Below are 27,500 nucleotides of genomic sequence, written 5' to 3'. Positions count from 1 at the left end.
AATGTAGATAATCAAGTCAATATCACGTGTTTTTAAAAAATGTCTTAAATGTACATTTACATAGAAAATCCTAATAGCTCCAAAGGAACTGTTATTTTATCCCACTTAAGCGAAATCTATTAAGTTCATAAATACAAGAGACAGATGAGTTAGAAAGTACTGAGTTAAAAAATCTTCGAATAATGGAATATGGGATCCTCTTACTTAACAATGATCATTTTTGTTCATGAATCTACAGAAAGGGTAATGACTGATCACTGTCAAGGAAGTCGACAGCTGAGAAGGGGAAATCCAATGAATAAGATACAGATGATTTTCTGCATTTGTGGGACGGCAAATAGAATTCTGCACATGGAAACTGGATATTTGTCTGAGCAAGTGTTTCAGAGATAGCTGTGTTGCTCTCCATGAATGTCTGGATTCTTGAGGAAGCAAATGAAGTATGGAACAGAATCTGAGATCAGTGCAATAATAAGAGCTAAAATGTGGAGAGCTCTTCACGTTTTGTAAAGTGCACTTCTTATGTATATTATCTCATTTGACAGTCACAATAAGCTTGTAGAAGTGTTATTACTGTTCCCATTTTACAGAGAGAAAAACAGACTGAGAGTGGGTAAATCACACAGATAATGAGGTAGGCATGCCACTTGAAGTCATACAGGAAGCAATAGTAACAAAATACTGGACTTGAAAATCAGGAAGCCCTGAATTCAAATCCTGCCTTAAGTGCTTGCTGTGAAACCTGGTGCAAAATCACTTAAATCAGTCAGTCAATGAGTATTTATTAAGTATCTACTATATGCCAACATTGGGAAATACAAAAAAAAAAGACAAAAGACAGTACCTATCCTCAAAGAGCTTACAAGATAGGAGGTGGGAATATAAAATTAATATAAACAAATAAGTATGTACAATTAAGCTACATACAGATTAAAAAGGAAATGAGAGAGAGAGAGAGAGAGAGAGAGAGAGAGAGAGAGAGAGAGAGAGAGAGAGAGAGAGAGAGAGAGAGAGAGAGAGAGAGATCAGAAAAAGGAGGGAGAAGAATGGGGAAGGGGAGAGAGGGAGAGAGACAGAGAAATAGAGAGAGAAGGTATTAGAATAAGAGGAAATGAAAAAGGCTTCCCTTAAGAAGGTAGGATTTTAATTGTAGACACCAGGAAAACCAGAAGTTGGAAATAAGAAAGAAAATTCTAAGCATGGGGGACAAATAGAAAAAAAAAAGCACAGAGATGAATAATCTAGATAGAGTATCTTATTCAAGAAACATCCGGGAAGACATTGTGCAACCTAAATCATAGGGTTGTTATAGCATGTTCTTAATTCTTAAAGATAATCATGACATCAGGGAGGTGATGCTATGATATGCAAATTAATTGAATATCCCAAGTAGGGTCCAAATGAGAGTGCATATGTATAGTTATTTGAAAACATTCAAGTATTATTATATAAACGTCAGTTTTTTTCTATTTCTTGTTATAATTCCATGAAGGGCAGCATAGAAGGCTGAGAAAAGAGTCAATTTGGCATGAAATGTAAATTCTGGCATATACTGGGTTCAGTGCTACTTATTGGCAATAATTCTAATCACTTGTAAACACATTAATTTCTCCTGTGCTAGACACTACTGCTGGATATTTGGGATACAAAGACAAAAATGAAAATGTCCCTTGCCCTCCTTGAGCTTTTATTCTATCTGATATAAAGGAAGAAATTTCTGTTCAGGTAAAGATCTTTTCCAATGTTGTGATGGCTTTTAACCTTTAAAGTCCCCCACAATCTGTTTTCATCTGACTAAATTAACCTTACCAAACAAAACTTCCCTTCTAATCAAACTTGTCTCTACCATCTTCCCTATTTTAATTATCTCCTTCTCATCTATGTTCTCCTTTTCTTCCTCTCTCTGCTCATATCCTTGTTACTACAAGACCCTGTCAAAGACCCACATCCTCCTTTCGAACCTCATCCTTTTCTTACTAGTCTTCCTTCCAACTTAGACAGCTGCCATCACTTTAGAGTCCTTTTCATACTAGCTAGTACTTTCCTACATAATGATTTAGAATTAATATCCACAACCAGATTGTCATCGGGCCTACTTTGACAAGTTCCAAAATGTGAACTTATTTCAAAATGAAGTCTCCATAGGAGCCAAATTGACATTCTCCTGCCCTTTAAGCCTTCTCAAGCAAAAGTCTCCTTTTTATGTCAAGGCCTGGACTTTCAATCATCTATTTGTGTGGGTTTTTGAGAAAACTCAATCCTCTTTCAGGAGGAAAATATCAGTTCTACTTGGTGGCCCCCTGATGCCCACACCTGTACAGAAGAGGGCTGACCTTCTTTCTGGGCAAAAGCAGCATTTCAAACACATCAAAGCTGACACCGGGGATTAAGTGCCTTGAAACAGGAGAATTTGGGTGCTAGAAGGGAAGGAAATAAACTCATGTCTAATAACATTATTAGTAATAAAAATAAAAGCACCAACTGACATCTAATAGTGTTTGAAAGCTTGCGAAATGGGAAGGATTTCTAGAATTGTGACAGTTCTAGAGGGGACAGCTATCAATGAGAATAATCTAAGCAAACTAGGCTCCTCCATACCTAAGATTGTGCCTGGGAGAATCTCATGGCTTAACCTTTCAAAGACTAACAACTGAATTACTTTCTTTGGCAAGAACACAAATCCGGTCATTAAGCTAGTAAAGCAGAAAGATGGCAGATTGATAACCTTGCCCTCTCCCCTTTCGGCTCCTGCCAGTGACTGATATCTAATGCATATGTGTCTGTAACTAGAAATGTGTCTCTACTCTACATATTCATTAGAACAGGAGGTGAAGCCTATGGACCTCTTCTTGGAAAAAATGGTTTTTTAAATGCATTAAATAAAAATACATAATATTTGAAAGAAAATCAAAGGTTCATGAAAATAACAAACATCATTTTCTTCTTCCCATTCAAGTTCACAGACTCCTTGGAATCTATTCACAGCCCCTTTGGTGTCCAAGGACCCCAGGTTAAGAACTCATCCCTAAGAGAATTTAAAAATAAATGCCCATGGCATAATATCTGCCAAGAGGTCAGTAGAAATACCTGATATTTGAAAGAGGTAACCTTGTAGATCTGTTTAATATCCACTATTTATTTTTCAAATTGTATTTCATTTTTACATATGATAGTAATTCTCCTTTAACAAGCCCTCCACTAAGAAGTTTCCTTTACAACATTTAAACAAAACGAACCAACAAAAACATTTAAATGAGACAATTTTGTGGCATAACCATATTGCTCTACTTCTTTACAGAGGAGAGTGGAGTTTTCATCAGCAGTTCTAAAAGATTGAGATTTTTCATTAGAATTAACTTTAGCTAGGCTCCTCCCTTCCTCCCTTCCTCCTTTTCTCCTTTCCTTCCTTTTTTTCTTCCTTCCCTTCTTATTTTTCTTCTTCTCTTGTAATTTATTTTATTCATCTTAAACTTTAAAACAAAATGAGAAAAAAAAAACATTGCCATGTATACAGCAGCACACAAGAGAGGATTCTATATAAAACAATAAATTTCCATCTCAAGAAAACCTATATACAATAAAAACTATGGATTGTCTTCCAAGCTACTCAGCTTTTTTTGCTTTCTTGTAAGTTTTCTTTTGTTTTCTTCTTTGATGTACTTTTTATTTTATTTTTTCTCCTCCCCTTCCTATCCTCTCGCCTTAAAGAGGGTTACAATTAAACATGGATATCCTTAGAGAGGAGACAGAGACAGAGACAGATGATAGATAGATATAGATATATGCATTCATATATATATATGTATTTAAAAATACACAGCCTATGTATATACACATGTATACTCATGTACACACACACATATATATACATAAGATTATACTATGTATATTTCCACTTGTGAGCTCCTTTTCTGAAGGTGGACAGAATCTTTCATAGATCTAAATCTTTCCAGTTTTTTAAAATCAACTGACATCATTTCTTATACCACAAAAATATTGCAACACAATCACGTCCTATCTGAAAGATTATCTATCAAAGTTTTCCCCCTGATTTTCTTTATTCCTTTTATTCTTGGCTACATTGGCTTTATTTATACAAGAAAGTTTCATTTTAAAATAATCAAAATTATCCATTTTATACTTCAACAATGCCCTTATCTCATAAGGTCTAATAATACTGATTCTCCTTCCTTTACATTATGAACTTCTGTTCTTCCAAATGGTTCTTGCTATTATTTTAACTCAATAAAATTTTAAATAATTTAATTGTGATAGCATTGAATAGATTAATTAGACAAAAATGTCACTTAGAAATTATATTGGATTACTTACCCATGTCCAATAAATATACTCTAATTATTTAGTTCTGACCTTATTTGATTAAAAAGTGTTTTATGCTTATGTTCACATAGTTTCTGTTCAGTTATTTTAAATGGTCTAAAACAATATTGAATAATATTTCTAACAAATAGTAGAGTTTCCCTATTTTTTCTTTTCATTAAGCCTATTTTACTTTTTAACTTCGAGATCATTGCTACTGCTGTTTTATTTATTTATTTTTTTTGTTCCTCACCCTTTATTTTATCGTTTTGTATTTCTCTCATTTTTATCGTTTCCTAAAAGCAACCTATTGTTGAATTCAAAATTTTAATCTTTCATTTTTGTTTTGTGGCTAAATTCATACCACTCACATTCTAAGTTACAATTATTTCTTGTGTATGTTCTTTTCCCACATTCTTTTCACCTTATTTACTCAATCCTCCTTATTCCTCTATTTTACTTCTACCTAATTACTTGGCCTCCTATTCCTTAATCCATCCACCTCTCTAAAAATTCTTCCTTTATTCCACCCTATCCTCTTGATCTCATTTCTTTCTGAATATAAAAGACATTATACATACATACATACATACACACATATTTTTCCTCTTTAACCCATTCCTGATGAGAATAAGGCTTCAACATTACCTATAACTCCCCACCAACTTCTTATGTATCAATTCATTTATGTCTCATTTGTATGTGATAGCATTTTTTTTCTCCCTCTCTAAACAGGATTTTTTTTTGCTTTTTTAGAATCACCCATCATACATAGCTCAGCCCAAGCGTGTTTAATAGATAAAAGGTAGCATGAGCATGGGGGAGAGTGAGGATGGGAGAGTCTCTCTTTTGGGAGGAATGGCTTTAGCAGATCAGGGACCTCCTGGAACAGACATTCCTTAAGCAAAGTAGATCAGCAATTTTTCTAAACTTAGAGGCCCGCCTGGGACCTTAAGAGATAAAGACGTATCCTAGGAAGACAAAGGCCATATGTCTCCAAGAGGACACCTTTCCAAGTCACACACAAACTCTCACCTTGTATTTATTGGACATTTATTAAATATTACTTGCATTTAAGTGAATAATTAAAAAGGCAGTCTAGCGTGACAGAAAGAAGAGTAGACCAGGGGCCAGATCACCTGGTTCTGTGCCCAGCTCCAGCACTCCTGAGTTACATGGTCTCAGCAAAGTGACTTCTTCCCCTTTGAACCCCTAGCTGGAGGGCCACGCTGTGGAACAGTGGACAGTCAGTTAAATTTAAAATTGGAGGACTTAGGTTTGCATCCTAACTCTGCCAGTTTCTGCTTGTGTGATCTTGGGTAAGAGTCATTTAATCTCTTCAGAACTGTTTCCTCATCCATAAAACCGATAGGTGGACGCTCCCATTGCCTCCAGCTTTTGAGCTATCAGCCTATGTCCTTCTTCCCCTCTAACATGGAAGCTCTGTATTCTGACTACTCACCCATCCAACTCTCTGATCCACATGGAAGAAAAATCTTGCCAAGTGTGGAAAGCAGTTTTCTTATACTATCTTGAAGCACTGTGAAGCCTCAGCTTCTCCCCGACCCAATCGCATCCGTTCACAATAAACAACAAATGGGCTTCTATAAGCGATATTAAGATATCTCTTCCTCAGCCATGACTAAATATATTAACATTACTTTTTGGAATTAATCTGTTATCATAAACTGTCTGCTCGGATGATATACAGCAGTAAATAGCATTCAGTGAGTTTAAAGTGCTGCTGGCAGAAAAGCACACTAATAGGAATTTCAAGATACCCCAATTCCCTGACAGGTAGAAATCTTCTAAGATTAACTTGTTTCTGTTTTTTTTCCAGTTTAACAAACTCTTCAAATCCAACTGAGTAACCATTTTCTCCACCCAATCCATGACCTGAATGGGAGAAAATGTGAAATTATCCTTCAGAAAATATCTACGCAGACAAAGTTAGAGAACAAATGGCATTCTACGTGATGAGGCATTTTATGCAATAATGAGGTGAGGAAGGTAGGGATTGGCAACTACAACATACTCTCTGGGTCTCAGTGTCCTCAGCTGTAACATTAAGACATTAGACTTGATAACTTCTGAGGTCCCAATCAGTCCTCAAATTATAATCCTATGATCTCATGTTCTAATTTACAACAAAAGATAGATGATTTCTCAAAATTAATTATCAAAACGTAAATTCTCTTTTAAATGATCAAAACGTAAATTCTCTTTTATGCAATCACTTTATGCTTAAGATTGAGATCTCATATATGCAGGCAGAGGGGTTTTTTTTCCTTATACAAATCTGAGAGATCATCTAGTTCAGACACAAAACCAAACTCCAAAGCTAGAATAAGGGGGGGGATTGGGGAAGGAGTCACCTTGAAGATCCACTGAAAAAGGAGATATTAATAAATAGAGAAAGCTGTGCTGATGTCCTGTATCCTAAATTTTCTACCGCAATTTTGCTTCCTGATCTCTTCTTCTCTGAGCTCTGCTGACACAACTCTGTTTTGGTTCTCTTCCTTTCTCCCCAGTAATCTTATCTAGTTCACAGGTCACAATTTAGGGATGGAAAAGATCTTAGAGACCATCTAGTTGTTCCTCCCCATTTTATACATGAGGAATAAATTGGAAAACTGGGAAAAAGTTAAGTTACCTGCCCACTGTCAGAATCCTTAAGAGAAATCAAATTGGAGGGCAGCCACAATATTGTTTTTGATATTATGTAATAATTTACCATTAAAGTACAGAATCCTGCAACTAATCACCTTCTCTGGAACAAATTTTTTTCTGGTTTTCTTTTTCTGATGCATTCTTTATAAATCACTCAATCAACAGACCTTCAGTTATCATGTACTATGCGCTAGGTACACTACACTAAGAAATGAGGATAGAAGGAAAAAGCAAAAACATTCCCTGCCATGGAAGAGCTTACTTTCTAAAAGGGAAGACATGATGTAAAAATATGAAATATAGACAAAATCAATACAGCAGATATATATATATATTTATATATATATATTATATATATATGCAGGAATCTTAAAGGTGAAGACACTGGCAGCTTGGAGATGGAGCAAAAGCTAGAGATCTTAATCAAAGACAAATATTTTTAAGTGGACTAGAGATTCAAAGTAAATTCTTTTTTTTTTGTTTTTTTTTCTTTTTCTGAGGCTGGGGTTAAGTGACTTGCCCAGGGTCACACAGCTAGGAAGTGTTAAGATTTGAACTCGGATCCTCCTGAATTCAAGGCTGGTGCTCTACCCACTGCTCCATCTAGCTGCCCCCAATTTGAAGTAAATTTAAAGAGCAGACCTGTTGTTTCATTGGTGTGGGGAACTCTCAGGTGAGGAAACTCCAACCACAATGCACATAGGCACTTTCTCTGATTTGCCCTCTCTGTCTCTGTTGGCTCCCAAGTGCTGGATATGGCAATTGTCACACTTCCTCCCATGCAGTAAGCTTCCCAATAACTGGAATCCCCACCTGATAATGCAACTTTTTTGTGCTCTACATTTCCCTGATAAATAGAGTCCTGGGATTTTCTTCCAGTGAGTGATGTTCTGACAAACTCAGCCCCTTAATCATTTTCAGTTATGTCTAACTCTTTGTGACTATTTGAGGTTTTCTTAGGAGAGACAAAATGGTTTTCCATTTCCTCCTCCCATCCATTTTCTATATGAGAAAACTGAGGCAGAATTAAGTGACTTTTCCCAGGGTCATATAGTACTAAGTGTCTAAAGCTGAATTTCTACTTAAGAAGATGAGCCTTCCTGACTCCAGACCCAGCCCTCTATGCTCTATGGTGCCACCCAGTTGGCCTGTACCTTATAAAATATGTATCTGTACTCCTTCCATCTAATACATGCTTTTTAAACTGAATTGAACATTCAGGAGAGAAATATTTTAAATACTTAAAATTAAGGAAGGATAGTTATAAACCAGAAAACAGATCACATCTTATAGGTAACTAAGACTTAAATAATCTGTTCATGGTTCTAACGCTAATATCTTTCAAACTCAAAATTGGAACTTCCTGTCCCCAATGCCTATCTATTATTAATTATTAATAATATGATTATTTAACTTCTAAAATGCTATGTATTTTCTGGAGGTACATACCGATGGAGAAAGAAGGATAACACATTTTTGGATAAGCTATAGATTCCAGAGTTTAAACAAAAGGAGCCCATTCAGTAGAAATGCAGAAAATCCAGAGAAAACATTTTTGTCATTATATAATTTCTTAAAATTTCTGCAGCCTAGCTGTGGCTATAACTTTAGGCAAGTAAATCAATAACATTTTTAGGATCATGGTTTTGATAAAGAGCCTTGATGAAGCATTGTTTCAATTAATTATTCATAGAATGTATCATTCAAAAAATATTAAAGTTCAGTTTATGGACCTAATAGAAGGTAAGCAGGAAAGAGAGGGAAGGGCAGAGAGGGAAGGGAAGGGAATATAGATTTTTTAAGTGAAAAGGTGGGATAAGTGAAAAGGCAGGATGGAAAAGACAGAGGGCTGGCCTTAGATTCAGGAGGACTTAGGTTTGAGTTCTGTTGTCAACATATACTGGCCAAGAGTTTTTGGACAAATTACTAAGTTCATCAGGTCCTACTGACTTCTTTCTCTAAAAGAGATCCAAGGGCCCTCACATGAAAAATGCATTGGATAGGGAAAACCAGTAAAATATTCACTTCCAGAGAAGCTGACTAGTTGCAGGATTCACTATACCTTTACACAATGATGAGAAATAATCCAGTTGCTGCTTTTCAAGGATTGATCTTTTTAACCCCAAAATGGTCCCTACCCCAAGTAATTAAGACTACAACTTATACATGGATTTTTTTACTGGTATTATTAGAGGTAATTACCCATACTTTACATTAGAATGAGGTGGAGGAGGAAGAGAAAGAATGAAGGAAGGAGAAGGCAAAAGAAGCATGGAGAAGGAGATGGAGAAGGAGAAAGAGAGGGAAGAGAAGTAGGAGAAAAAGAAAGAAAGAAAGAAAGAAAGAAAGAAAGAAAGAAAGAAAGAAAGAAAGAAAGAAAGAAAGAAAGAAAGAAAGAAAGAAAGAAAGAAAGAAAGAAAGAAAGAAAGAAAGAAAGAAAGAGAGGGAGGGAGGGAGGGAGGGAGGGAGGAAGGGAGGGAGGGAGGGAAGGAGGGAGGGAGGAATGAAGGAAGAAAGGAAGAAAGGAAGAAAGGAAGAAAGAAAGGAAGGAAGGAAGGAAGGAAGGAAGAAAGGAAGAAAGGAAGAAAGGAAGAAAAGAAAGAAAGAAAGAAAAGAAAGAAAGAAAGAAAAGAAAGAAAGAAAGAAGCAGTAGAAAGAGGAGTAGGAAGGAAGAAGAGAGGGAGAAAGGAAGCATGCTAATAATCAATTTTAACAAAAGGGTGATCCAAAATAAATCCTGCCTTCTGCCCTTCATTTTCAGCCCTCTCCATTTTGTTGGCCCATGGATTAGACTGAATCTGTTATCAGTGAATGAAACAGCCTGGGATGAGATCATAGCGGATGGGAGCAAATTAAGCAAAGTGTTTCCACCAGACGACCGCCTCAAAGTCCTGGGCTTTTGTCAGTTTGTGTCAAAACATTCACATTACTTAACGTATATTTTGCATTATTTACTAAATGAAAAATGTACAGTGGCAGCAACTGGGGGGAAAAGTCAGCTTTATGCATATGTTGTCAACTTCACACTCTGGGCTCTGAAATCACTTAGTCTGCAGAGGCCTTCGGAGACCCGCTCTGTTCCAGAAAGCCCTTCTCATCTTATCATGTTCGCTCCTGCCAAATCCCATCAGGACCTTGGAAATGTTTTCGGATGCAGAGAGATCATTTATGCCTTCACATAGGCAGGTATCTCAGTCTGTAACCTGGACCCTGCTGCTCGTAGGGGAGATATAAATAAAAGAGCAGCAATGATTGCAGCTCCCAGAAAAGGTTTGTGAATTGTAACACAAGCGATTAGTTATCCATAGTAGCTTGTTACCCTTTGTTGCCAACAATTAAAAATAAAATAGAGGCACATTAAGGCTGCTTTCGAAGGTGGGCATCCTAGCTTTGGAGACATAATAAGAAGGAAGCAAGAACTGCCCTGGATGCTTGATTTAATTGAGAAGGAAGGTTGAGGAGTCTCTGAGAGGACCCTTCTTTGGCCGCTGGGAATCTTTTAGGGAAAGAAGTCAGTAAAGCCTTGATAGACTGAAAAATAATGGGCTTTTTGCCATTTAGTGTCAAAATGTGGAGAGGAAGGAATTAAAGTGGGGAGAAGGAAAAGAGAAAACAGAAGGAAGGAGAGGGGAAACAGCAGAGAAGGGAGAAGAGAGAGTTGAGAGAAGGAAAAGCAAGAAGAGAAGAAGGGAAAAGGAGAGGAGAAGAGGGGAGAAGAAGAGAAATGATCAGATAAAGAGGAAATAAAAGAGACAGAGCAAAGAAGGAAAAGGGAAAAGAAGAGAGGAGAGAATGGAAAGAAGAAAGGGGAAAAGAAGAGAGGAGAGAGTTGAAAGGGAAAAAGAAAAAAAGGGGAAAGGAGAGATGGAAAAGGGAATAAGGACAAGAGGAGAGCCTAAAATATCTCTTCTCTTATAAATTGAAGAACCGATTTGATTATTAATTGATGAGGAATGAGGAATACAGAGAAATCAGATACTTCCTAGATTGAGCTGGAATATATTTCAGTTCAATTAAATATTCCCTGCCCCTTTTTGCATGCCTGAACTTGGATTTTTCTTTTCATTTTCAGCATAGCTAGGTGTCTTTTGGCCCTTTAAGATAAATTAACTTTGTAGCTGTCAGCCAAGATCTGGGTACACATTCCCCCATTGTCCCTACTCCCCTTTATCTTCTTTTTAATCCTGGCACTTTTGACAACATGTAACAGAACAGGGGTTCCATAAAAGTTGGTTGGTTGGGTGGTTGGTTAATTAGTTGGTATGTGGAGACTCCTCCAAAAATGGAAATCATCCCTATAGGAATATTTCTGAAGTAGAATATAAGGAAAATTTTATGGATTTGTTAAAAAAAAAGACTTATCCCAAGCTGTTCCAAGTGATTTGGAATGCTATGTCTTGTGTACAGATAGTGTGATACAATAAACAGATACTGGTTCTGGCGTGAGATGACCTGGGTTGAGACTGTCCCTGTAGATAACAATTCATTGACCTTTGGAGCAACACATCACTTCTGTGACTTCAGTACCTTATCTATAAAAAGAAGATCTCTGAGGTTCTCTCTAGCTTTAGATCTATGGTCTTAGGCTTATAAACAGCTGAGCAAATGGGGAAAAGTGGGAAAGTCAAATAGGATCTGGGGAAAAGGAGGATTTACACCTTTTCTTTTATAGTGCTTTTTTTTCAGTTGGTGCCATAACAGGGGTGAGGCATCTGGGGCTTTGTATCAAGGCACTAAAATTTACAGGGCAGGTCCTTTATAAGTCAGTCTCATGGCATCCTGAGATTTACATTCATGAGTTCTTGAACTCCAGCATATCCTCACTATTTCTAAATTGAATTTGTCTCAAAAAAGGTGATTCTAGTCTACATTTCTCATTGTGGAGTCAGACAAGTTTCAAGAAAATACAATAAGCTGAGGAGGGTGGTTGGGAGGGGGTGTTATTCCACAATTTTATATCATCATCATCTACTATAGCTGACCATGGGGGGAAAAAGACAGTGGCAATTGACTGTAATATATCAACTCCTCCCTTATCTAGTCTAGGTTTCATCTAGGGAACCCTAACCATATTTCTTTACCCTTTACTATGCTACATGGGACCTCAGGATCCCTTAACGGATTTTCTGAAGGTTTAACTATCACGTTAAAAGTTCTCTCAGCTGGAAGAGATGGAAGTTGTGTTTCTGGCAATAAAAGACAAGCTGTCAATCTGTTAAATAAATTTCTACTAAAAACTAGCTGCACACATAGAGTATTACCATAATTTATTAGAACAATTAGAAAGCATTCTTGTTGTCTTCTAATTAGATTATTCCTTGTTCTGGTAATTACATTAGACAGGAGAGAATAATAGTTTCAGGATTCTAAGATCATCTACAGATGATGTGAAAAGAGCATGATCAATAATGCTAATCTCCGGAACATTTAAATTCCCAGAAAGAGATATTTTATCATGAATGAGCCTTCTTTTCTCATCAGCATTTTCCTCAGCATCTGTGTTCATCTTCCCCTAAATTTAGAAAGTGAAGGATTAGGATAAATGATGGGCATTTGTTCAAGTGTCAAGATTATCTGAAGGCTATTCTACCTTTGCCCTTCTGGGGCTTGGATATTGGTGATATCATTTCAATGGAAACTGCAAATGAGTAACAGGAAACAAAAGGACTCTTGAAACTCCGAGGAGAAGAAGAAACTGAGAGAAGAAACTCTGGATGAAGGTATTTGAGCTAGAACAAGTTCTGAGTTCTGATCCTAGAAGAGGATCAAAAAGATCTCCAAATCCATGAAGGGCTACTGAAAATAAGACAGTGAACAGGGAGCATCAAATGGGGAGAAATGGGCTACTTTATTCTAAAAGGGATTCTAAAAAACCCCACAGTGATGAAGCATCCACATATGTACCCCATAGGGTACATCAGTTAATCCACAATGATAATCAGTCAATCCATAAGCATTTATTTAGTACTTACTGTGGGCCAGAAATTGGAGATGTTATCAAATCCTATCTATTGAGATAATATCAAGGAATAGAATGACAACTGTCTTTGGGGCATTTTGGTCAAATTCAATTAAATAGACATCTCATATTCAGTCATTTATTGAAAGAAAAATTCTTCATTTGGTCTTTTACCTTGATTAACAAGGCAAAATTCAGGTAAAAGAGAATTTAAAAAAAGTTTATTATGAATATATCAAAGTAGACACAGTTGATCACTGTGATCTATTCATGGGTTCTTGAACTCCAGTGTATTTTCACCGGGAATTTCCTGTACCAGTGAAATTATTGGACTAGTCCTTATCCTATTCCTAAAGAGTCTCACAAATTTTAGAAAGAATAAACAAAACAGTAATTGGAGGGATCTGGATCAGCCTGCTGTAGGAAGTGGTACATGGACTCTACTGGAAAAGAACCGGGGGATTCTAGTTATAGAGTTGAGGAGGAAAAGCATTCCAGACATAAGGAAGGCATAACTTGAGCAGAGGCATAGAGGTATTGAGGTCCTTGCCTGAGGAACAACTATTATAAATGATTATTTTAAATAGTGTTAGTCCAACAGGTATTAAACTCAGTTTATAGGCCTGTGTAAGGCCTAGGCAAGGAAGTGGTGCTATGGAATAGCTACCAAGGCAGCCTTGAAGAAAGGAATACCTGGGACAGAATGCCTTTCATGGGGAATAACCAGCAGACCTAAGGTCTCTGGAATGGAGAGTGAAAGAAAAGGCATAATATAAAATAGGCTTTGCCTCTTTCTTTACTTCAACTTGGGGTTCTAGAATTATCATAAATTAGAGAGGTACATTGGGATTCTTCAAGGGCTTGAAGGAATCTACTAGATTCTGCTTGGGATACAGGGTCAATAGATCATGATGGGTGGATTGGTTGGGAGCTAGAGTAGAAGGTTGTTGAAGTACTGAAATCAAAGGTTTTGATGTAGCTGGAAACTAAAACATCATGATGATGATGATGATGATGATGATGATGATTGTTAGGATTACTAGGTGAGAACTCATGTTGTCTGGACAATAACAAGGTGAGAATTACTCCAACCAATAAGCTTGCTCCTCTTAGAATCTGAGCCAGAGAACTATCAAGTCAACCTGAGTTCTCACCTTGTAATTGTCCAGACAACCTGAATTCTCACCTAGTAATCCTAACAGATGATGATGGTGGGAATGGTGGTGGGGGTGAGGATGGTGGTGTGAATGATAGCTGCTATTCATTGAGCGCTTTAATATTTACAAAACCCTGATATCTCATTTTTATTTTCCTATAATCCTAGAAGATAGCTATTATTTTTAGTCCCATTTGGTAGATGAAGTGATTGAGACAAAAACATGTTAAGTGACTTGCCCAAGATTACACAGCTAATAAGTATATTATTTTTAATTTCAATTCAAATCTTCCCCACCCCAGCTCCAACACTATCAACAATGTCACCTAATATCTGTGAGTTCCTCATTAACTCACAGAGACACAGCGTCTGAAGTGTGGTATGACTTGAAGCATGCTAACTTGGTTCAAATCCTGGATTTGCCATTCGCTAACCGTGTGACCTTAGGACAAGTCATTAAAAATCTCTGAACCTCAATTTCCTCATGTAAAATTAAGGAACCATTAAAGATCCACCATTAAAATATCCTTCCCAGCATGAATTCTAAGGTGCTGTGTACCTGGCATTTCCTGGGAGGCCTCAGCTTTCCAGGACTGAGGCCTGGGCCTTCCTGTTCTTAAATGAAACCTCATCACCTTCTGCTTAAGTGACATAGTCCGGACCCAGCTCCTACAATGTAAGGGCCTAATGAGAATATGTCTAGACAGTATTGATCTGATACCACCAAACAGACCTAAAGTATTGCTTCCTTTCTTTCTTTGTCCAAATGACACCCAAACTAGGGTCTTTCCTAAGTGCTACAAACACTTTCTTTCCCAAGGGCATTTTTCAGGTAGTTCTAAAATAGCTGCTGCTCCTCAATATAAATAAGGACTTTGAATATTAAAGGAAAAAACATAAGAACTTGAAGGAAGGAAGGAAGAAAAAAGGGAGGAAGGAAGGGAGGGAAGTACGAAGGAAGTAAGGAAGGAAGGAAAGAAGGGAAAGGAAGGAGGGAAGGAAAAAAGGAGGAGGGATGAAAGAGGAAAGAAAGAAAGTAGGGAGGGATGAAAGAAGGGGGGAGGGAGAGAGGTAGAGACAAAGGTAGAAAGGGAGGGATGGAGGAAGAAAGGGAGGGAAGAAGAAAGGGAGGGAGGAAGCAAGGGAGGAATAAGGGAGGTAGGGAGAGAAGGATGGAGGGAGGGAGGAAGGAAGGGAGAAAGGGACAAAGGGAAGGAGGAAAGAAGGAAGGTAGGAAGAAAAGAAAGAAGGAAAAGGGAAGGAACAGAAGGAGGGAGGGAAGAAAGGAGACAGGAAAGGAAAGGAGGAAGAAAAGAAGAGATGTAAGAAAGGAAGGAAAGGAGGAAGGAAAAAAGGGAAGCAAAAGGAAGGAAGGAAGAAAAGAAAAAAGGAAAAAGTAAAGGAAGGAAGGAAAGGAGGTAGAGAGGGAAGGAAATCAGGGAGGTAGAAAATGATGACATGGATTTAGTATTTAATTCCTTTCAAAGCAGAACAATTCCTTTGGTTTCTGCCCTTCCTCTCCTCATCTCCTCTGATGTTGGGGCCAAAATGAAACCTGATATATGAAAACAGACAGAGGCTTCTAGAAAACCAATCCTCAAAGGAAGGTCCTTTTTTATTCAAATAAAAAAGAAATAAACATCTTCTTATGTTGAAAAAATATCCAAGGTAAAAACAAAGGGAAAAAAAAAAAACTATTCAAAGCAAGTAGAAAGCAAAATACAGCCCAAAGGTGGTTCCTACCAACATAAATAGTGCCCTCAAAATGCCACCCGAAGTACCAGATTACTATCTTGTGCTCTTAACCCCTCTCTTCTCAAAACTCCTGAAGATATCGCTGCCTCCGAGCAAGCAGCCAGCCTGGGGTCTATGGATTCTCTTCATGCTTGATTTAGAGCCGGGCAAGCCTTCCATTCACACTGAAATGTAAAATTCTAGCATCAATGACACCTGGATAACTAGAAACCTTATCTACTGATAACATTGGGCACTTCCCCAAATGAGATGCCTTTAATTTATTGCAAGCTTAGTAAAATCCTACATTTGTCTGAAAAGAAGTGAAAGGAAACCAATCATGAATTCTTCTTCCCCTGTGCTAATGAAAAGCCCAGAGAATGACACATTACTTATGTCATTGCCTCCTTCCTCCTCCTCCTCACCCAAAGGAAGCAACAGGAAGGCTGGAGAGCAGAGGCGGCCGTCACATCATGTTGTCACAGGATATATTTAGCTTTGAGGTTACATTGGCCGTACTAAGCTCTGTGCCAGCAAAATATGGATTGTGTCCTCCTGGGTACAAAGAAATGGAAATAGGGGTGGAAAATGAAATTCGGGTGTGTGTTCAAAAGGATGGGAAGCTATTTAAAAGCGAGAAACTATTTCTGATTGAGGAAGATTTCTACAGAGGAAGCACTTTTTTTTTTCATAAAAATGTGGCCCCAAGCATAAACATCTTACAAATATAAGGAAGGTTTGGCACTCTATACGCTGAGCCATCTAGGGAAGTCATGTAATTTCTGTGAATCTCAGTTTCCTCTATCAAATGGGATGCTAAGAACACATATATAAAGTGGCTTTAAATCCTTAAATTGTTATATAAATGGTATCTATTGTTATTTTGCTTATGTATGTATATATATATATATATGCTTAGAGATCTATAAATATAATATAATATATATATTATGAATATAATATAATTAATGTGTATTATATATCAAATAAATGTTATATAAAATATATGCATATATTATAAATATCATATTTCTATTTTATGAATATATGTGTGTATAAAGGTCCATAAGTCTAATATACATATATTTAATATAGAGGTCTTTGAAAATCTAGTAAGTTATACAATAAAAATATTAGACATAAATTAACATATTATCTACTTATTAGACTTATAGACCATTATAGTTCTAGATATATACACATATACATTATATTGTATATATTAATACATTATAAATATTAGACTTATAGCCTCAGTACTAGAAAAAGACATCAGAGTCTTTTAGTTTTATTGCTACTGCCTTCACCGTCAAATCAACTTAGGAAAGCTATCCTATATTTAAATCATTCTAAAGGAAATTATCTAATGTGGTTTTTTTTTCCCTTTAAAACTGGGTTTTCACCTCAACAAATAAATATGCATTATATATCAGCCATGGGCACGTCATTAGCATACAAATACAAAACAGGAAATCATCTTTGCCCTTTTGCCTTCCCCTGGGAGGTACTGAACATGTTCACATAAAGCTAAGTCCAACTCAAGGAAATCTGAGAAGGTAGAAAACATGAACAAATGTTGGGGTACAAAGGAGGGGAGATCAGAAAGGGTTTCACAGAGGAAATGAAATGAGTTAAAGAAAGCATTTGAAAAAAGGGATTTTAAACAGCAGAGATGATGGGGAAAGACATTGTAAGCAAGGGATATCTTCCAGTCTCTGAAGTTGCAATTCTTTGTCGGGATGCAGATAGTATTTTTTAAATATGTCCTTTATAGCTAATTTTGGTATTTATAATATTCAAAATAATTTATTTGTTCAAAGTCATTTTTAAAACACTATTGCTGTTATTGAATATAATGTTCTCTTGGTTCTGCTGATTTCACTCTATCATTTCTTGGCAAGTCTTTCCTTGTTAACTGGTAGTTAATTAGCTTGTATTAGGTGTGCACATGTGCATGGTAGAGGCAGGGGAGAGCAATATTGAAAAGGAAGCTATAGCCAAGTTGGGGAGCACCCTCTTATTCACATGAAATTTTTTTTCTAAAGACAATAGAAAATCACCCAGAGTGTAGGTGGAATGAGAAAAAATGCCCCTTAGTAAGCATCCATTATGTGCCAGTTACTGTGTCAAGGACTTTACAAATATAGCATTTGAGATAATGAGATTTAAGGGGAGGGGAGGAGAAAATGGTCAAGTTTGTGCCTTAGGAAACTAATGTTACCTTCTGTGTATAGATATGATTAGATGAGGAAGAGACAGGAAATTGGGAGACAGATTATATTATAAGACAAATCTTAAGATAATCATTTTACACCTACCAGACTGACTAAAATGACTAAAGATGGAAATGAAAAATATTCAGAGTAGATGTTTAAAAAATGGGGACACTACTTCTTTGTTGGTGGAATTTATAAGCCATTTTGGAGAATAATTTGGAATTTTGCCCCAAAAAGTAATCAAACTACCTATATACTCTTTGACCCAGAGATACTTAGTTTATTTACAAAGATAAGTAAGGAAAAAGGAAAAGATCCTATATGCTCTAAAATGTTTATAGCAGCTCTCTTTCTCGTGGCAAAGAACTACATATTACAAGCATTCCTATCTATGGGGAAGGACTGAACACGTTATGTTATGTGATTGTAATGGAATTCTACTATACTATAAGAAATGATGGGCTCAATGATTTTAGGGAAAAACATGGAGACTTGCAAGAAATAATGAAGAGCAAAATGAGCAGAACCAAGAGAATATTGTTTTCAGTAATAGTGATATTGTTTTAAAATGACTTTGAACAAATAAGTTATTTTGATTATTATAAATACTCAAATTCACTATAAAGGACATATGAAGATACTATCTGCATCCTGAGACAGAACAGATAAATAAAAGCATATATAGAATAATTTTATAAATACACACATCTTTAAGGTAGGGGATGGAAGGAAAAAAAGAAACTTATATCATAATTTTTTATATATTTGAAAGGAATCACAAGTTATGTTTAGTAGATTTGCAGTTTCATGTGCAATCATCCTTTTCACTGTAATTATTTCATGGAAATATTTGTTTTATTCCTCAAGTTAAAAATAAAAATAAAAGATAGGATAATGCAATGCAATAAGAAAGATACAAAATACGTGCTCCTCAAAACAAAATGTTATTTATTTTGCTTCACTATCCTTTTCCAGGTTGTCTAATCTACCAGATCCTCCACCACAACTTGGCATCAGTTGTGAATTAAATAAGCTTGGTTTCAATTTTCAGATGCAATTCCCCAACCTTGACCCAGTTTCAGGACTACTGCTATTTCCCATTCCACCTCTGTCATTCAACTTGAATCAAAGAACACGACTCTCAAAACCAATTATTGCCATATCATAAATATTTGGCAAAAAATACTTAGCAGATCATTTTGGACTTGGTGGTCCAAGCCATTTTTTCCAAAACTACTCTATATTATCAATTTATTTCATACATGCAACAGCCTCAAAGACAACTGGAACAATCAGTGAATATATATGGAATTAAGTGGAAGACCAAAGCATTTGCCTTCATGTCATATAGACAACACTGGAAGACACATGAGAACTATCCAACCACAATCCTTTGCCAACCATGGAGTCCACCACTTCTCAGGTTCTCCATTAGGGACCAATTCTTTCAATCATGTAAAAGGAAGATATATGAAAATAAGGAAATAACCTTGGAGTTTATATATCAAGTCCTATGCATAAGGTTAGAAAGAAACTGGTAGGTATCACATTATTTCATTACCTTGTTCTTGAGGTAATTAGCATAATTATAATCTCATTAAGATGGTAGGGACTATAGGCAGAGATTTTTGAATTTATTTTTTAACTAAGTGATATCCTATAGGAATCAATACACCATTCCCTTTCAAATAATTTTAATATAACACTTCAAATCAAATCCTGGAATCTCAGGTGAAATTTAAATAAAATATTAATAAAGAGATTATAGCAATATATCATAAATATATACTATGATCAGGTGGAATTTATATCAGGAATGTAAGACTGGTTCAGTATTAGGAAAACTATCAACATTATTGACCATGTCAATAAAAATTAAATGATTATATCAATAGATATTAAAAAATGCCTTTGACAAAAATATAATGCCCATTTCTATTAACAATATTCTAGGACATATGAATCAATGGAGTCTTTAAAATTTTTCTTCCTTTAATTTATTAATATTCTTTGAATTTCTGTAATCAGTGAAAAACTGAGCATATAAGAAAATATGTTTGTAAAGGCCATTTACTACTTTTTAAATCATTAATGCCAACAAAAATATCATATCACTGTCATGATCATACATTTTTAAAGATTAATCATTTAATATGTTAATTAAACTATGTTTCTCTATATCACCATCTCTTAACAGCTTCTTGAAAATAATGAAAGAAAACAATTTACTTTAAACAAGAAATTTATTTAAACAACAGAATGACCTGAAGAGAGAATTATCTAGAATCAATTTCTTTATAGTAATTCACTCCTACTAGGAAAAAAATATTGCTCTACATGTAACATCTAAGTACCAAAAAGTTACAAATTTTCCTTGATTTTACAATTATAAAAAAGTTGAAATTATCCAATCAAGGTAAATAAGGATTTTTGGGGGGTGGGTTTTTTGTGTCAAACAGTGAGAGCAAAATAACTTGCTGAAATATAAAGATAAAAGTTGAATGAACATGCTTTTAATGGAGAAAAGGGATATTTTCACAGAACCAGTTTGTTTTGTCTCCTCCCCATCTCCATTTGGTATTGATCAAAACATAACAGTGGCTATTTAGTAAATAAAAGTATACATTATGCATGTGTATCAATACCAGTTACTTTATGTACAATAAAGGAATGGGGAAAGGGAATAAAAGAAAAGAGAAAACTATACTGCAGTAGTCAGGATGAGGATGAACTAAATGTTATTTTTCTAACTTGCTTTTCTTGAGAGCAGATTTGCAGGTGCTCTTTTTACTAAATGCTTCCTGTATGCTGCTGGAATATATCCATTGTATCTTCATCCTGAATTTCCAATTCAACATAAATGGAACATCTGTTTCATTGATTGGTTGCCCATCAAATTGGAATGTGAAATATCTCCTTGACAAATGCTGTTGTTCACAATAGACTTTTACTAGTTTACTAAGTAAACTAGTATGTGTTTAGCAGTTCACTAAGTAAACCAGCACACTAATGTATGTCTCTTAATCTTAAATTGCACACCAAACCATGTTGTCCTACCACCTTCAAACTAATATGATCATTGTTTTCAGTTTTGACTCTTTTCTTTGGCTTTTCATCAGCCATGATGAGTCTGGGAGTCTCCTCAGTTATCTCTTTACAAAAGAGGCACTGGAATGGTTCACTCCAAGGGAAAGGGGAGAGAAGCAACAACAGTAGGAACAGAAACAAGATGAAGAAGAGGAACATGATAGTGGTGATGGTGGGGAACAGGAGAAGAAGGAAGAGGAGGAGGAGGAAGAATGGGTCTTTCTTAAGATGATGAGTAGCATCTATCTAAAATCAAGAACAAACATTATCTGTAACAGAGATAAGCTTGAAATCTTTCCAATAAGATCAAAGTGAAACAAGGATGTCCATTATCATCACTATTATTCAATATGGTACTAGAAATGCTAACTATAGAAATAGGACAAGAAAGAAATTGAAGGAATAAAAATAGTCAATGAGGAAACAAAATTATCACTTTTTGCAGATGATATGATAGTATACTGAGAGAATCAACTAAAAAAAAAACTAGTTGAAATAATTAACAACTTCAGCAAAGTTGCAGGATATAAAATAAACCCAGATAAATCATCAGCATTTTTATGTACTACAAACAAAATCCAGCAGCAAGAGATAGAGAAATTCTATTTAAAATAACTGCAGACAACATAAAATACTTGGGAGTCTATCCGCCAAGATAAACCCAGAGATTATATGAACATAATTATAAATACTTTTTTACAAGACAGATCTAAACAATTGGAGAAAAATCAATTGCTTATGGATAGACTGAGTTAACATAATAAAACCAAAAAAAAGCCCCATTAATTTATTTATTCAGTGCCATACTAATCAAACTACCAAAGAATTATTGTATATAGCTAGAAAAAGTAGCCAAAATTCATCTGGAAGAACAAACAATCAAGAATATTAAAAGAATCAATGAAAAAAATGTGAAGAAAGGCGAACTAGAAGAGTCTGGATTTTAAATTATATTACAAAGTGGTATTAATCAAAACAATTTGATAGTGGGTAAGAAATAGAGCTGTGGATCAGTGGAGTAGATTAGGTACACAATACATAGTGGTAAATAACCATAGTAATAGGTTATTTGATAAACCCAAAGATTCAAACTTTTGGAGTAAGTATTCAACATTTTTCAAAAACTGCTGGAAAACTGGAAGGCAGTTTGGCAAAAACTAGGCATAGACCAATATCTCACACTATATATCAAGAAAAGGGCAAAATGAATTAATTGACCAAGACATTAAAAAATAATATCATAAGAAAATTGGGAGAACATGAAACCTGTCAAATCTATGGATAAGTGGAGAGATTATGACCAAAAATGAGATCACTGGAAATAAAATAGATAATTTTAATTCATGAAATTAAAATTGCACAAACAAATTTAAGGCAGCAAAATTAGAAGAAAAACAATAAAAGGAAGAAACCTTTTTTTGTGATAAGTTTCTCAAATATATAAGGAATTAAGTCAAATTTATTTTTCACAAAAAGAGCTATTTCTCAGCTGACTAAAGAGTATGAACAGTCAGTTTTCAGAAGAAGAAATCAATGTTATCAATAATCATATGAAAAATGCTCTAGTTTATTATTTATCATAGAACTACAAATAAAAACAACTCTGAGATATTATCTCCCTTCTAATAGATTGATTAGTATGATAGGAAAAAAATGCTGGAGGGAATATTGGAAAATTGGGATATTAATTCACTATTGGTAGAGTTGTGAACTGATCCAACCATTCTGAAAAGCAATTTGAAACTATGCCGAAAAGGCTATAAACTGTGCACAATATTTAACCCAGTAATACCACTACTAGGGTCTATATATGAGACAGATGAAAATATAGGAAAGAAAATCTATTTGTACAAAAAAATTATAGCAACTCGTTTGTTGTGGCAAAGAATTGGAAATGAAAGGGAAGTCCTTTAAAGGAATGGATCAACAAGTTGTAGTATATGGTTTTTTTTTAAAATTAATTTTATAATTATAACTTTTTTTGACAGTACATATGTGGTATATGATTAAGATACAATACTGTTTGGGTATAGAAATGATGAGCAGGATGGCTTCAGAAAAAAAAAAAAAACAACCTGAGAAGACTTAAGTGAACTGATACAAAGTGAACAGAACCAGAAGAACTTTGTACACAGTAACAGCAATAATGTACATTGCTCGACTTTTCAAAGACAAGGGGCAGGGAGGAAGAGGTAAGAGGGAGAAAGAATTTGGAACATAAAGAGTTAAAAAAAAACTTTTATGTGTAATGATAAATTATTTAATAAAATAAAAAGTAATTCTTCTTTGCCCTGAGATCTGGGTCAAGCCAAAACAATAATTTAGCAACATCTCAACCATCAAAAATTAAAGCTCTAACACCAAAGTTTTGGAGGAAGACTTCTCTACAGCATAATTAGGTGGGCTGCATCTGGAGGCCCCGAGGGCACCACAGGCAGGAAGGATGGTGGCTATTCATTCATGCAATAAATTAGGAAGCATAGAACTCAGGTGGCCGGCTGCTCATTTCTGGGCTGGCATAAGTTCATCGATGGACTGGCCCTGTTCCAAACGCTTCTCCATTTCAATGAGCAACTTCACAACATCTACCACCATCTGTACCAGCTCTTCCTCTGAAAAGCTCAGTCAGTCAGTATTGGAGATGTCAAAGATACCACCCCAACTACAATGTCCACATCCCCCATCTCCCTTTTCTGCAGCCTCACCAACTTTTCATGCTTGCTCAGGTGGACACCCACACATAGGTCTGTGCCCAGGTTGGGAGCCAGGCCAGGATATAGCACAAGTGAGAGTCTCTATGAACTTGTAGCTCTTGGTCTTAAAAAGGGTTTCAATCTGGGTGAGCCTGATGCAGAAATGTGTGAATACCTCCCTTCTGCATGGACATAACTTTCTGGTGATCTTCCTCCTTGACCCATACCAGAAAGGTCTTGTCAAGGTTCCAGATGCCCCTGCCATCAGGCCAATCTTGGTACGTGCCGGATGCCAAGAGGAACGGGGATTCAGGCTTATTGTAGATGTAATCATCAATCAGCTGCTGTTGTTCCTGTTTGTTCATGTTCTTCAAAACATAGTACTTCCCATTCAGGTCATCTTCCTGGCTGGCCAGATTTCCACAGAGAGCTTCTCTATGGTGTGGGACTCGGCTCAGCTTCAATGTGGGGGCAGGCAGAACCCCCAGTCTGAACACAAGAACTCAGAACAAAGTTTTAAGATACAGTCACCACCCTGCAGATTGTCAGGGTTAAGATCAGTCTTGTGCTCATCTGGCTGTCCTCAATGACAGGATCAAACAATTCCTCGGACACATCATAGCAGTTTTTATGTCCAGCCACACAGCCCAGAGTCATGATGAATTGGGTGCCCTGGGTTGTCCACATCAGTCTGGATGACCTCATCCAGGGTGAAAGAGCTGGAGTTTTTCACAGAGCTCTGGTGTCAGCACCTTAGCCACATGGTTGTTGTGCAAGGAAAGGTTGGGATATTCCTCTTCATTAGGGTAGTGAGACTTTCAGTACATTGTGGCTATTGGAGAATGGCACAATGGCAGGAGGCGAGGGTGTCCCAGGGAGTCACAGAAGATGATGTTGCCCTTGCCAGGGCCGCTGCACTACCATCTCAGGCCACTTTGAGCCGAAGTCAGTCACCAAAAAAGTAACTTTTAATATGATTTGTGTATAATATAAATTTCTACTCTAAAATGTAAAGAACAAGGTAAAAAGAGTTCTGAGGAAAAAAGATTATGAATCTTGTGATAATAGTGTCAAAGCTACTTCAAAAGCACAAAGGATCACAGGAAATCAATGAATAAAGCAGACTCCTTCTCTTCCCCCCCTCCTTTTTTGTGTCTTGTGTTTTGTTTTTGTCTTTTTGTTTTGTTTGTTTCTTAAGCTCGCTTCAATGCTGACGTTTATATTTCCAGCGACAGATTCGGAATGTTGCTACGCAGCTCAATGCGACCAAATAACACAGAATTTCAAGAGTTAAAGAGGACCTCAATGGTCATCAGAGGAGTTTTTCCTAAATGCATATGCATAAAACTCTAAAATTTATTTCCTTTCATATTGAATAAAGTTCTGAAAGGTTTTTTTGAGATCTAAGAGGTACCGAAAATGTTAAGGAGTGGGAACTCACTGCTTCCATAGGCAACCCATTCCACATTTGTAGAGTTCTCAGTATGAAGTCTCTTTTTAGAGTAAATCTAAATTCACCTCCTTGCTCTATTCTATTCATGGATCTTAATTCTGTCTTCCATGGCCATGAAGAAAAAGTCTTATCTCCTCATCCAAGTGACAAGGAGATTTCTATGTGAGGAAAAGGAAACTCAACTACAATGGCAACAGAACCAAACTGAAGGAATCTATGAATACCTACCTCAGAAAATTCGTTCCTATGTCACTTGCACCAACATTAGCCAATTTACTACCCCAGAAATCTAGGGTGAAGATGATGGATTCATCCCCTTACAATGAAGAACAGCAAAAGGGAATGTCAAATAAGATTCATATTAGTGGACATTTCCAAAGATGCACTCATTTGGGGGCCTTATCTGAACTCCCTTCAGGGCACACTATTATGGGAATAAAGCAGGCCAAATTAAATCTAGAACTCCGGGCATAATTTTTCCCCTGTCACATGAAGACAAGGTACTTTCATCCTGGATTTATGGTACAAGGTAACATAGACGTGCTTTGACTTTTTTGTTCCTACTTTGTACTTCCAAATTATTACTGCATACCACCGCTGCCATCATTGTAAATTTATACAGGGCCTATGGCTATCACCCTTAGGTACTTTCCAAATGATATAATTCAAATATCATTGTCTTTGAGTCCCCATTGACATCAGTCTATTTTCTATTCTTCTCCCTTACTGATATTTCCTTTTGATGACTTTCATAAGATATTTAAGCTTTCATTTTTTTTTAACCTAAGGTAAATCTCTTTTTAAAATTTCTTCCTTTAGTACAATTTCCCTACATTGACTGAGGCTTATATTGCCAGATTTAGAAGTTTGTGAACTTTACTGTGAAACTGACACTTGCAGATAATAATTGGAAATGATAACTAAGAGCAGAACTGTGGCCTCCCAACTACAGACTGTCGATTCTCACTACATAAACTGCTCTCGGCCTCAGATCTTTGCTGTTAATGGTCCAGCCAATTTAAAAAAATACTATTTTTATCCATGGCCAAAATTCCAAATGATGGCTAATCTTCAAATCTCCAACGATTTTAACTCAACACTTTGACAACTGTCTTAATTTTCCCAAATAACGTGAATATTTTTGTTTCTCTACATCAATGATTTTGCTTTATCTTGTTTTGGGGCAATTTGTAGACTAATGTGATGTATGCAGCTCAATTTTTCAAAGCAGGATACAGAGCTATCATTAACATGAAGTGGCTAGATCTTTGTATTAGAAGAGAAAATGTTGAGTGGAGAAAGCACACGGCCCCCCAGACTTGCTCTTGCCCTATGAAGCTCTTTCTTGCTCACCAAAATTCCCGAGGTAAACAAGTAACAATGTCTATTAGATCTAAAATCAGCTGGGTTAGATGCCATTGAGTCTAATACCCTCATTTACAAATGTAGAAACTTAAATATAAAGAAGCTGAATAAATTGTTCAGGACCACACAAATAGTAACTATTTATGGCAAAATTTGAACTCAAACTCCCTGACTCAAATTCTTGTGTTTTTTGGGAACAGTAGCATATTTTTTTTTCCTGTGGTAGATCACATTGTTTTTATTTATTTATTTATTGAATATTTTTCCCCAGTGAGATTCAAAAACAACTTTTTACACTTATTTTTAAAGATTTTTGAGTTTTAGGTTCTCTCCCTTATCCCCACAATTAAAAAAAACACATATGAAGTTATTTTCCATAACTTTTCCATAAAAGTCAAGTTGTGAAAGAAAACATAGATATCCCACTCTAATCAAAATAAAATCCCTCAAGAAAAATTAAGTTAAAAATAAAGAAAAAGATAGAGAGAATAATAGAGAATACTTCAATCTATTTTCAGTCTCCATCAGTTCCTTCTCTGGGTGTGGATAGGATTTTTCATCATAAAGTCCTTCAGAGTAGGTGTGCATGATTGTAGCTAGGTCACATTGTCAATAATATTCTCAGAAAGCACAGCACTTTTCAAATGTATTTACTATAGGTACCCATGGAGACAGAATATTTTTTAATTCTGGAGCTGCAGAACTGTCTCCTGGTCCAATGATAGCTAGAGAGCCAAAACAAAGAGGAAGAAAAAAGGGAAGCAGAAAGTCATGAGAAAAGCTAGCTCTGGCTTAACAAATGGATAAAGGTTTGTTTAAAGGAAAAAGGATAAAGGTTTGTTTTGAA

At 36.0% G+C, this 27,500-nt stretch overlaps 1 protein-coding gene and 2 pseudogenes across 9 annotated transcripts in view; all 3 read right to left on the bottom strand.

The window, feature by feature from the left end:
• Positions 1-27,500, bottom strand: part of FHIT (fragile histidine triad diadenosine triphosphatase) — a 1,538,293-nt gene that overhangs the window by 1,079,843 nt on the left and 430,950 nt on the right. The gene's annotated exons all lie outside the window — the stretch shown is intronic.
• LOC141552275 (small ubiquitin-related modifier 2 pseudogene) lies at positions 20,846-21,178 on the bottom strand (annotated as a pseudogene).
• Positions 23,645-24,678, bottom strand: LOC141555878 (creatine kinase B-type pseudogene; annotated as a pseudogene).

The sequence above is a fragment of the Sminthopsis crassicaudata genome, chromosome 1 (genome assembly GCF_048593235.1).
Source record: "Sminthopsis crassicaudata isolate SCR6 chromosome 1, ASM4859323v1, whole genome shotgun sequence".
NCBI lineage: Eukaryota > Metazoa > Chordata > Mammalia > Dasyuromorphia > Dasyuridae > Sminthopsis > Sminthopsis crassicaudata.
The sequence above is the reverse complement of the archived record's forward strand: the minus strand, read 5'-3'. Positions and strand labels throughout refer to the sequence as shown.